The sequence below is a fragment of the Hemicordylus capensis genome, chromosome 3 (assembly GCF_027244095.1).
Source record: "Hemicordylus capensis ecotype Gifberg chromosome 3, rHemCap1.1.pri, whole genome shotgun sequence".
Lineage (NCBI taxonomy): Eukaryota > Metazoa > Chordata > Lepidosauria > Squamata > Cordylidae > Hemicordylus > Hemicordylus capensis.
In genome coordinates this window covers 79,393,916-79,406,895 of record NC_069659.1, presented here as the reverse complement: position 1 = coordinate 79,406,895, position 12,980 = coordinate 79,393,916, and the positions used below count along the sequence as shown (strand labels likewise).

At 42.1% G+C, this 12,980-nt stretch overlaps 1 long non-coding RNA gene across 2 annotated transcripts; it reads left to right on the top strand.

Moving 5' to 3' along the window:
• Positions 1–204: 204 nt before the first annotated feature.
• On the top strand, positions 205–12,401 carry LOC128351525 (uncharacterized). 2 transcript variants are annotated; one of them, XR_008319826.1, is made up of 4 exons: positions 205–237; positions 1,513–1,620; positions 7,514–7,581; positions 11,093–12,401. It is a non-coding gene; the product is annotated as an uncharacterized LOC128351525 (long non-coding RNA). The 2 variants fall into 2 exon arrangements; XR_008319827.1 differs by lacking the exons at positions 7,514–7,581; positions 11,093–12,401 and adding an exon at positions 4,688–4,790.
• Positions 12,402–12,980: the final 579 nt, after the last annotated feature.

The following is a 12,980-nucleotide window of genomic DNA, read 5'->3' as shown; positions in this document are numbered from 1 at the left end:
TTCCCTATGCAGATAAGGAGGAGGAGCCTGCGATGGTTAAGGTCAGTTGGAATACAACTGTTACTGGTCAGAAGATGCTCTTGATTGTAGAGGAGTGGAATCTCTCTCTCTCTCTCTCTCTCTCTCTCTCTCTCTCTCTCTCTCTCCACATCTATATAGTGCTGACAGAACATCCCAATCACCATAGTGCTGCAGGGGGAATGCCACAGGCTCACTGCACAACTGCACAGATGCTCTGTGTGGGGTCAGCTAGTATTTCTTATAAATACTCTCTTGATAATTGCAGAGTAAAAGAACACAGCTTAAAGAATGTGAAGTAATCCTTTTTGCAAACAAACCGTATGGAGGGCAATGGGCAGTGATTCTTGCAAAGGCCATTGGGTTGTTACAAGCATGGAGGGATATTGCTACACCCCCAAAGCACCCAGACTGTCATGGCACCATAGGCACCATGACATTTTTTTAACCTTAAGGTTGACTGCCACTGCACCTGCCACTGCTTCGATGGCAGCAGCAGAATTAAACAATGTGCCATTGCCCATGTGGAAAGTCAGATGGGAAGTGGTGTGTGTACACCTACTACCACTGCCCTGTTTGCTTTTGACACACCTGCTGGTGCTGGTTCATTCCTCTGCTGCCACCACAAGAATGGAGGAGAAGGTGAAGGAAGTGAGGAGGAGGAGGAGGAGGTCATGGAGGAGGCAAAAGACATGGCAGGGGAGGTTTGGGGCACCCAAAACATTTGGGGCTCATGCCCCTGGGCCCCCCAATGGCACCACTATAAGCATGTATCTATTTTTATTGGTTAAATCTTGAAGGTTATGCAACTTTGGCAAAGTGGACAAAGTTTGAACTTGGCTTCCAGTTCTTACTCAGCCATAGAGCTCCTTGGGTAATCTTGTGCGATTCATTCAAAACCTTTCACTCTGTTGAGCAGCTACAAACAGAATAGTCCCTTATATATGTCATCCTAAGCTGTCTGGAGAAAGGGCTAGACACAAATGCAATAAATGATACATGAAGAAAATGGAGGTTCTGAAGTCTGATTCAAACCTCCTTGGAATGAGTGGCCAGCTTTTGGGAGAAGACAGGAAAATAAGTGAGCAGTTTCCATATGGTAAAGAAGCTCTTGGAAGTGGGATGCAGGTGATACAGTCTGGGCTAGAATTCGAGCTCTCACGGTGAGAGTGGAAAACACAGCCTGAGAGAGATAATGCAGTTACCACTAGCAAGTAGTGATACAAATTGGGAAAAGAAATGGCTAACCAGATGCTCTGTGCATCTGTGGCTTGACCATAAGTTTTCTCTAATGATAGCTGCTTCTACTTTCCTTGCACTCTGCCTATTTGTTCTAAGAAGAAATAATTTGTTTCTAAGTCATCGTTTGTTCAGCTCTGTTAAATGAGAAGAGTTCACAGATCTTCCCTGTTCCATGTTCTATAAATGCACCTAAGATTGTGTTTCCATAAATACATTATTCCTTGCTCTCTCTTTTTGTTTTCATTTGATGAGATCCCTGTTACGGTTTTCCAAAACTGAGATGAAATGCTTAAGCTTCTGCAAAAGACAAAAATATCCAACAGAGATTCTGATGGATTTATTCAAGTTCAGATTGCCACTGTGAGTATGTCTTTACTAGTGCCATTTTTCATTTATCTTCCTTCCTCTTCACGTCCATGAAAATGTCTCACTGATGCATCAGATGTGTCATCTGTTCACCAGGAACAGATTCCAAAAGTTGTAATATGATTTTCTCATTCTGACTTTCCTCATCTCGCATATCCACAGCAACATGTGGTCTGATGTCATGTAACGGGAGTGTGAGAGCAGAAACATCTGTGACGTTTGTATGTGTAATTGGGTTGATGACCTGTTTGCATGTATGGCCATTTGACAACACTTTCAGATGTAGGCACCCCAAACCCATTCTCTAGATCAAAACTATTACATAGCACTGCCAGGAAAAATATACCAGTGGCACAGGAGAAATGCTCGCTGAGTTTTTTACCTGCATCTGACTCTGCCAGCCAATTAGCATTGTCTCTGCACTGGCACACTAAGATGGTAAAGTCCTAGCCTCTTGTTTCAGTCCTGTACATTACAATCCGGTTATTAATTTAATGTTTCCCATCGATGCTCCTCTTATAGATTAGGCTTTCATCTGTCAGGTGAACAATTGCTTCTCCTATACTTTCCTGTGCTTACGTGACCAGATTTTGGCTTTTAAAGAACATTCTACCTGATCTTGGCGGTGGGGGGGGGCAGCGGGGAGTTACTGTTCTGGTTTCTCACATGAACATATTTTGGCCAAATCTGAATTTATCTGTAAAGATGAAAACAGTCTTTTGCAATTTGCCAGGTCTTTTGATACAGTCCAGTACTGCCCCCCACAGGCCATGATGCAAATGTGTAGCTGCTTCCATAATCTGGGCAAAAATGCCTTCTTTTATAACTGGGCAAAGGAATTCAGTTCCATGATTTGATTTTGCATTAACTGAACCAATTAAGTTAGAACAAAATTTAAGACTTATTTGCTCACCTGTTAACTGAATTGTTGCTTTTACTAATAAATAGTTTAAACCTGAATTTTTGGATCACCAAGCAACAATTAATGAATTTTAAAATACGTTTTTAAAGAACTGTTTTTCAGAAAATCATCAGCTGTAAAATCAAATGAAATATGTAAATACTGAATATTATTCATCAGTGTGTATTTATATTTGTGTGTGTGTAGTCCCAAACTATACTTCATAGGCAATTTCTTTCCATGAAAAAATGGTAGCTGTTAGTCTATTGCTCTAGATTTATATAGTCTATGTATCTCTATTTAGTTTGTATAATACTATTCCACTTGAACTGGACCAGGTGATTAAGAAGGTTGTTGCATCAGGAGCACACACATCATAATGTATTTACCAAACACACTGTACTACTGATGTCCTCTCAGAGCATTCCTTTATTACCAGTAGAGCAGCAGGGGAGGGAAGAATGTATAGGGGAGAATTTGAATCAACCCAGAAGAGCTGAGTTGACTTCTGGGATGAATCAACCCAAAAGAGAATAGTTTCAACTGAGAAACCAAGTTTGATGAGAATGGAACTCACAGAGGAGATCTGGAGACAATCTGGAGATCTGGAGACAATCTGGAGATCTGGAGACAAGCAAAGATTTATGAGAAGAGGTTACAAACTTAGATAGAAAGCCTGCACCCTGTCCTAGCCAGCTCATTGTGGAAGGAAGGAGAAAGAAGAGAGAGAACAAAGAAGCAGGGCATTGGTATCACAGAATAGCAATCACAGAAAAGTTAGAGCAGAGACCAAGAAATAAGACAGAACAAGGGGCCAGTCTTACACTCTGTACCTCTACTCCTAATGTCCCTAATGGCCTATAGGCCATTAGTCTATGTCCATGGAGTCGCGTTTCCGTTTGCACAAGGTATTCCAACCACCACACACACACACACACACACACACACACACACACACTGAAGGAACATGCCAGGAGGACGCAGGACATCTGGGAAGGATAACAGGATGAGCACACTCTCGGAATCTCCTTCTTAGTCACGTGGCCCAGGTGTGTGTGTGCCTCTGTGTGTGTGTAAGTATCATCCAAGCCTGCCTCATTTTTTTAAACATTGAGGCGAGTCTCACATGAGTGAGACTCGCCGAAATGATGTCTGTGGGGAGAGCGGGCTTAGCCCACTCTCCCCACTGAAGATCACCTGTGGGGCCCTGGGCAGCTGGATCAGCTACCCACATGGCTGTCACGGAGCCAGTGGGGGCTATGAGGATCGGGGGCCGTGCGGCCCTCAGAAGTCCCAGTTTGTCCCGCACAAGCATGCGGGGCATCCTGGAGAGACCCCCGAGCCCAGGAATCAGCTTGCAGCCTCCCAGTGGGGGGTCTCTTCATGTGTCATCACAGCATGGAGCCATGCCATGGCAGCACATGATCTGGAAGCCTGGGTTAGCGGAGCGCTCGCTCTGCTAACTTGGGCTAAGGGGAGGGGTACTTAAGAGGGCTGGCTGCCAGGAGCTGTGCGGCTCCCATTGCAGCACACGATCACCCAAAAGTGGGCTAGGCTCCCTTAGCCCACTTTCGGGCGATCATGAGAATCACCTCATTGAGTTGCATTTGTTAAATCAAAGCCAAGGGCAGCTCTGATATAAAATTTTGATGTACAGTTTTGATTCACAGGTCAACTCCTGACCAGAGGCAATAATTAGAGACCCATTCCAGAATCTATGAGAAGGGCTCCAGAGCGGGCAGTGGGGAAGGGGGTTAAACCTACCTTTCGTGCAGATGATCATGCTCCCCATGAACCCAGATGATTCCCCATGTGCCCAGGCAGTGGGGAGGGACACGGGCTGTGTTGTGTCATTCATCAGGAAATAACATGCTGCATAGCACTAGTGTGTGTGTGTGTGTGTGTGTGTGTGTGTGTGTGTGTGTGTGTAGCCTCAGAAATATTTGCTGTGCTTGTTTGTGCTTATAACAATAGATTAGGAAAGCACCACCCATGCCATGTGTGGAGAAACCACCTTTGTGTGTGTTGAAGTTTATTGCTTATGTAACCTATGCTGGAAAGGAAGTGGTATGGCTGTAATGTTCAGGTTAGTTTATGCTAGCCCTATTAGGCCCCATTAATTATTTATTTTTATGGCCCCACTGATTACATATCCCACAGGCATTCAAATTGCACAAAATAGATTGGTCAAGGATCAGCCAAGGTTCTTAGGATCCATTGGTGGTATCAGTTGGTCAAGTGGATGGTGGAAGAAGAGAGTGGAGAAAGAAGGTTATCTTCAAGTGACTGATGTGCAGAGGCCAGGTAGTAGCAGAAACAGTTAAACTGCTGGACAGGAAACAAAAGGAGGAGCTGCTAAACACAGACTGATGGTCTGAAGCAGTCTACAAAGGGGGTTCCTGGGAGTGGAATGCCATCTGACAGAAGAGCCTTTACAAGAGAGAAGACTCACTTGCTGAGAGAGTCCCTCAGCATTTTGGACCTTCTTTCCCAAGGAAAGGAGGACCAGAAAGGAAGACAGAAGTTCTTCAGTAATCATCAAGGGACATTACTACAAGCCATCAATGTAATGAAGCTAAAGTCTGCCTGGTCACAGCAAGAAGAACTGAAGACTTCAAAGCCATAACAAGGACATAACTTTCATAGTGACACAAAACATCTATTGGACTACCACATCACTGGGGTGGAGGTTGGTAGGGTGATTGGCTTAATGTTTGTTAGGGACACAACCTAAACTTTATTTTACAGTCAGAATGTCTAGTAACATAAACCCCAGGACTTAATGTGAGGATAACATCTGAATAAAAAGAAAGCCCTGTGGTTTAAATTACAAAATAAACAACAATAATTGTATTTGTGTTCAACCTTATACAGTCCTTAGTTGGTTGTTCCATGCCTAAAGACAAAACCACCTTGGGTAAGAGTTGGAAGGCTGTAGCTATACTGAACTACAAGAATGTGACAGTGGAGAAATATCCACATGTGGGATTCATAGGGTTCTGGGCTGGGTATCATCTTCATGTAGGTTTATAGGTGGGATCTTCCTTAGAGATCAGGCATATTTGAATTATTTTAGGGTTATCACAAAGTGGAAATTATCATATCATGTAACATATATTGCTGCATTTTGCAAATTTGCCAGGCTTTGAAATGACCACTTTAATGGATATTTAGGCAGTTATGTGAGAAGTCCTATTCTCTGTGCCCTTCAGCCAAAATATAAAGTAAATATATTGAGAAAACAAGGGTAGATTTTGAAATTGTGCATTCTGTGGTATTATATTCTATAAACACACCAGCCACTCTCTCAGCCTAACCTACTTCACAGGGTTGTTGCAAGGAGAAACTTAAGTATGTAGTGCACTGCTCTGGGCTCCTTGGAGGAAGAGCGGAATATAAAATGTAAGTAAGTAAGTGAGTGAGTGAGTAAGTAAGTAAGTAAATAAATAAATAAATAAATGCAGATAGTAAAGAAGATGCTTAATTCTACCATGTCCTGAGGTGAAACAGTACGTTTAGGATTTCTCCCCAGTAGATTCTTGGCTAGGCATTTCCTGCACTGTGTCTGCAGCCAAGCTGACAGGTAGATATTCCTTAGGCAAAGTCTGGGGCAATGGAACTGATTAACAAGTCCTTTTAGAAATTAGGTAAGTTCTGTGTACCAGACAACAGCTAGCTACAGTAAGTAAAAAATCAAATGAATCTGACGAGCTGAAGACTGGACAAGAATGAATGGTAGCTGGAGTTAAGAAAAGTGCATAGAGTTCAAAACAAGGCAGCCGTCTGGCTTGCTTGTCCTATTCAGTAAAGACAAATTAATGCAGTGTTCTTTACTGTAAGGCCCAGGGGCCCCTTCAGTCCTAAGTGCAGCTCTGTTACTAATTGCTTATTAGGTCTGTGTAAAGTTTCAACCAAAGCTGAAAACCCTGCACAATCTCCCTGGCACCATGCAGAGGCCATCATTCTCACCATGCAGAGCTGTGCTTTGCCCAGAGCCTGGAGGTGGCTCCTTTAAGGGAAACAGAGACCTCTTGAGTCCCTGCACCTTCTTGTAAGGTGTGTGCAGAGTGCTGGGAAGTGTAGTCCTTCCCAGTGCTTTCCCTATAGAGCTCTTCAGAGCTCTCTATCTCTCTCAAAGGGTTCTCCCAGCTAGGGGTATGCACAGATGGTTTATGCAGAACCAGTTCACCTCAAGCCGGGGATGGCTTGAAGGTTCAATCATGGACCAAACCGAGGACAGTTCAGTCCATGATTGAACCAAACCAGGCCCAGTTAAGGTGAACTGGTTCTGCACTGTGAAGAGTAGCCAGGTGGGGGTGGAGAGAGAGGGAAAAAGCTGCCTGCCCAGTGTGATTGCTGATGCTACCGCTTGCCCTCCCGGCATGGCCCAAAGTGCACTATCCTCTCCTTTACTAAACCGTTGGCATGGCGGTGGCTCAGTTCTGGTCTCCATGCATGGAGCCCCAGCCACCGCATATGAACACTGATCAGTGGCAATTCAGTGAAAAATGATCCTGTGAATAAGCTACATCTAACAATTTGAAACAAAACAATTGTATTTGTTTAAATCCATGGAAGTGCTTTTTCATATAATTCTACTGGCATGATATGCTGCATGGAAACAAATCCTTAGGCTTTAAACATACAGATTGTATAGACAGCTTGATGGCAATAATGAAATTGGAATTTCTAAATCAAATTAATGATATATATGACTCTTTGAATTGCTTATTCTGGTCAGGCAATCTTCTTGTATGGTGTGATATCCTTATGTGTAGTGCCCAAGCACCAATTAAAGATAAAGAGGGGAAAGCTTGGTATAATTCGACAGGAAACAGACGAGGGAATCTCTAGAATGAATGTGGAACAATGTTTAAAAGATGCTTTTTTCTCAAAGAAAGGAGACACCGAGACACTATAAATCCTTTCATAAATGAAACAAATGCCTTTCTTTGAGCTACTGTCTCTCTTTCCTTTGATCTACAGAGAATCAATCAGATTGTTGAAATGATGCCCCATAGATAGAGTTCTATTTGATTGGCTTCTTTCAACAGGTTAGTATCTCCTGAGGGAATTGACCCATACAAGCAGATTTGATGCCACATCTCCTTTAGTCGAGTAGATAAATGCCCAAAATAAGCTGAATCGTTAAGATAGTCCTACATGTATGAGATTTGGCAGAAATGTTTTCAGATACTTCTTTTTTAACAAACAACAACAACAACAATTTATATACTGCTTTTCAACAAAAGTTTCCAAAACAGTTTACATAGAGAAATGACAAATGAATAAATAAGATAGATCCCTGTCCCCAAAGAGCTCACAATCTAAACATCAACATCAGATAGACACCAGCAACAGTCATTGGAGGTACTGTGCTGGGGATGGATAGGGCCAGTTACTCTCCCCCTTCTAAATAGAGAATCACCGTGTTAAAAGGGTGCCTCTTTGTCCAGTTAGCAGGGGGGTTCAGAAAATAAGGGGGGTGCACCAAAAGTTCAATATGGTGGCTAATAAAAAACATAGAAAATATATGATATAAAATATGCAATGTAAAATGTAAAAAAAGAGAGAAATCATTAGAATCATGCACATTGTGTTACAAACCTGAGATTTGGCAGAAATGTTGTACTATGTTTAGGGTTTTAAACAGTAATCTTAAGCACCCAAAAATCCCTATGCACTTTACAGCACACACCCAAGCTCTGATTGTAAAGGTGATGCATAAGAGCCACTTACAGTAACTTCAGAATACAAAGCAAAGGAGGTTTCTGAACTCCCTAAAACTTTCACCAATATCAGACCAGTTTACTTTCCATAGAGCACACCAATTTCTCCTAAAATGGTATCTTCCTGTGCTGTAGTGTTATCTGGCCCATCACTCTTCAGGGACATCCTACATATGGAGATATAATAGCTAGAGAAGATAAGCCTCATGGAAGAGGTGGGAAATACTGTCTGCATCACCTGATTAGTCCACCATACAGTACAGAGAAGAAGTAAACAGTATGAAATCAGCAGCACATCACTACTTCTTCTGCTATGTGAGCAGGCCCATTCAGTAGCTACTGTAAAACATGGGCCATCTTATTTGTTTGTTACTTCTCTTTGTAAACCGCCCTGAGCCATTTTTGGAAGGGCGGTATAGAAATTGAATTATTATTTCTTGTTTACACAGTCAGACAGGTGTTATTGACTGGTTTGTTTTATCCAGACATCGAGTCCTTCCCAAGGACCTGGGATGCCAGAATTTTATCATCAATACTGTTGGTTATTATAGATATCATCGCAAAATATAGGCTGTTCCCAGTAAAGCTGCTTTTTGTAATTGGCTGATGGTGATTTCTGTGGCCCCTATGGTGTTGAGGTGCTCTTCAAGGTCTTTTGGGACTGCACCCAGGGCGCCAATTACCACTGGGATTATTTTGGTCTTTTTCTGCCACAGCCTTTCAATTTCAATTTGTAGATCTTTGTATTTGGTGATTTTTTCTATTTCTTTTTCTTCTATTCTGCTATCCCCTGGTATTGCTATGTCGATTATTTTGACTTGTTTTTCTTTCTTCTCAACTACTACTACTACTACTACTACTACTACTACTACTATTATTATTATTATTATTATTATTATTATTATTTTATAATTTTTTTGAACAAGATACGGGAGACAGTTGAACTCAAAACCAAAGCAAACTGCCATCATGGCTGCAGACCAACCACTCTTTGCTATTGCCAAACAAATTCAGTGGCAATGGCCAGAATCATATGGAGAAGACGAGTTTGTCATAATGTTTGGAGGATTACATATCAAAATGGCTGCATTGTCATCAATTGGAAATTGGCTGCAAGACAGTGGTTGGGTAGCAGCCCTTGTCAAAGCAGGCATAGTATCATCTGGTACTGCAAATTAGTTTTTGACAGCCTCAAATATAGCAAAATGTGACAAGTGCATTAGATCAGAGCTTGCAGTTTGTATAAACTTTTGAACAGAGCATACAGCCAATACTGTATTTAAAGGGAAAAAACTTTCTGAAGACTTTGTCAGGGCCTTTGAAACACGATGTGAGAAGCATAAACTTGAAAATCTGATAGTATCTGATAATTTGTATGGAATTGACCATTGTTACCCTTCTTATTATTAGCCATTAAGAGAAGCAAACTTTGTTCTGTACCGTGAAGCATTATCGGAATTGATTCCATATTTTTCTGCTAACAACAATACCAACTATTCCAGTTGGCTCTCCATCCACTTCAGAGACATGATGTCATTAGAAAACCTACACCACGGGTAGCTGAGCAATTTCACAAAGGCAACTTTGTAGTTCACAAATTGAAGAGAGAATACTCAGCTTGATCAAGCACACAAGCAGGCAAATAAAGTTATTAAGGATAATGGAGGAGCAATTAGGATTACTGAGCATCCATCAGCAATTAGGCAGTGGGTGATTGCTGGACCTGAGGTGAGCCATCTAGTGAATGAATATGAGACTGTTTGGGGTATAAAAGGTTTAAGGAAAAACATCAGTCACCACAGACACTGTGGATGAGCTCAACAAGTATTTTTTGATAGAGCCTGCAAGCTAACCAATGTGACACTGGAAATGTGCCAACCTTTTACAGAATCACAAAGAGACCGACTTGTTTTCCACACCAGTGATAGTACAGATCACATTTGTGCTGACGTGATTGTTACATACTATGACAGAAATAGAGAACAGTTCAAGTCATTCATGGTAGGAATAGACGATGAAGATGGAAACTTCTTCTATCGACCTATTAAGAAAAACAAGTTGTGTTTCTTCAAACAGCAGGTTGTTGCTCCACAAGCTGCAATGAAAGAAGATTGCAGCCTTTTCTCACTGTTGGAGATCTGAGTTAATATGGCATCAACCTTTTGCACCAGTAACCCTAATTACCACTGGGGGCATTGGCAGTAGATGTAGTTAGGGTCTCCTTCTCTTTCCTGTTTATCTCTGCCTCTAAGACCCCTCTATTGATAGAATGTACTGAGGAACTTCCTGGGAGTGACTTTCTTCTTTTTCTTCCCACAATACTTCTATAGGTCTCTCTCTGACCACCTTGTAACCAGCAGTTAGATATTGGTCTTTTATATCATTATATACAGGGAAATGACTTGACTAGCAAGCCAGAGGTTACCGGTTCGAATACCCACTGGTATGTTTCCCAGACTATGGGAAAACACCTATATCAGGCAGCAGCGATATAGGAAAGATGCTGAAAGGCATCATCTCATGCAGCGTGGGGGATGGCAATGGTAAACCGCTCCTGTATTATACCAAAGACAACCACAGGACTCTGTGGTCACCAGGAGTCAATACTGACTCAAGGGCACACTTTACTTTACTTTACTTTACTTTACTTTACTTTACTTTACTTTACTTCTAAATAAAGTAGATTAGTTTAACCTTGTCGATCACCATGCTTATCATTTACAACCTGCTGCCCCTGAGACCCTGTTAACTTCTGCTGTCATAGGAGTGAGTTAGCTTCTGAAATACTCTGCTATATAATTATCTCCAATACTCATAATCCTTTATCCCCTTTCAGAAGAGACAGTTGGATTTGCAAGATTTTTTACAGTATGAAAACCAATCATTTCGAGCTGCTAGTGACAATGGAAAGCTTCACACCTGTCCTGTGTGAGAAATCTCAATTGATCAAAATCCTTGCAGCAGATATAACAGTGTTCCGGGAAGAACCACCAGCAGATATTATCATAGTAGATGGGTCAGAACTGGTGAATACCCTACTACCATGGAAAGCAGGTACTACCTATAATAGCTATGCAGAGGATGAGTTTCTTCCTATAGTGCAGGCATACTGTAGAAAGTACAAAAGATGAGATATTGTATTTGATGTGTGTGTGCTGGAGAGCTTGAAAGCAGAGAGAAGGCATGCTCAAGTTAAAGGTCTCAGGAGAAGGGTAGCAGGAAGCAGCACAGCACTGAAAGACTGGAGAAGCTTCTTAAGAGATTCTAGCAACAAGAATGAGGTTTTCCACTTTTTAGCAGACAAGATAGCAGGACTAAGCACAGACAAACAATTATTGTAAAAAAAGGAGAAAACATCACAAGCAACCAAAATATATGCCAAGATAATTTGGCTTCTTGCTCACACAAAGAGGCTGACACTTGCATATTTGTCCATGCCAAAAATACAGTAACATTGAGTTGCAATGATGTTGGCAGTACCATATCAGTACTGCCATTGAAGGAGCTTGGCCTTCAGACTGTGTGGGTTTCTTTTGGGAGGTATACAAAGTGCCAATGGATTCTTGTCCACAAAATCGCAGATGCACTAGGACCTGAAAAGAAACAGTGGACTACCCTTCTCCCATGCACTTGCTGGATGTGATGCAATATCATCATTTCATGGCAAAGGCAAGAAGGCTGTGTGACATGCATGGAATGTATTTGATGATGTGCCCTGTGTGTTTACAAAACTGAATCAGTGCCCAGCAGTGATTGAAGACCAAGTTCTCAACATCTTGGACAGGTTTGTGGTAATCATGTATGACAGAGGTGGCACAGCTATGCATGTGAATGATGCAAGACTTTACTTTTTGCAAAAAAGAAAAAAAAGGGGGGGGAAACACATTTTGATCTTCCACCAACCAAGGATGCCCTCAAAGTGGGCTGCATATCAGGCAGGAATAGTATGGGGCCAAACAACTTGTGCACCAAACATAGCAAGTCCTGCTGAATGGGGATGGACAAAATAGCAAGGTACATGGACAGTTCTTTGGCCAACACTTTCCCCTCTTGCAGAATGCTGCAAGGAGTATACTAAATGTTCCTGCAAAGCTGACTGCAAAGGAAGGTGTAAATATTTCAAAAGTGGTCTCAACTGCACTGAACATTGTAGCTGCACATGCTTGTATTAAAAAGCTATCCAAATCCAATGTCTTTCCTTTATTTCATGAAACCATTAAGGATTTCCCCCCACTGCAGGGTTGTGACCGCACGTTTTGCTCCATAACTCCATTTCTACAAGGGCTAGAGCTTAGCCTTTAAAAAAAGAAAGAAAGCAAGCTGGGAATCCGGGCAAATCCGGGAAGGCTAAGCAATCTGGGTAACTTGCTTAAAATCTGGGCACTACCCAGAAATCCGGGGGGGGGGGGATGAGGCAACCTTATATGCAAAGAAGGTCCAGTAAAAATCCAGTACTTATTTTTGCACCAAGAACCCACCAGTTATCTGATTTTTTGCAAACAAAAAGCAGGCTGTGGAGATCTAAAAGGGTGTGAGCTTTCTATTAATGGATGCCAATCTTGGATGGATTGGTTCCCTCTGTTTAGGAATCTCGGGGCACGGGACCAAGGAGAAGGCAACTCATCGCATCATGCAGGCTTGGGCAACTCCTGGCAAGCAGTCCAGTCTCAGAATTCCCTGCTTTCCCTGGGAGTTGTGGTTGGAATGTCTCCCAACAGCAACCT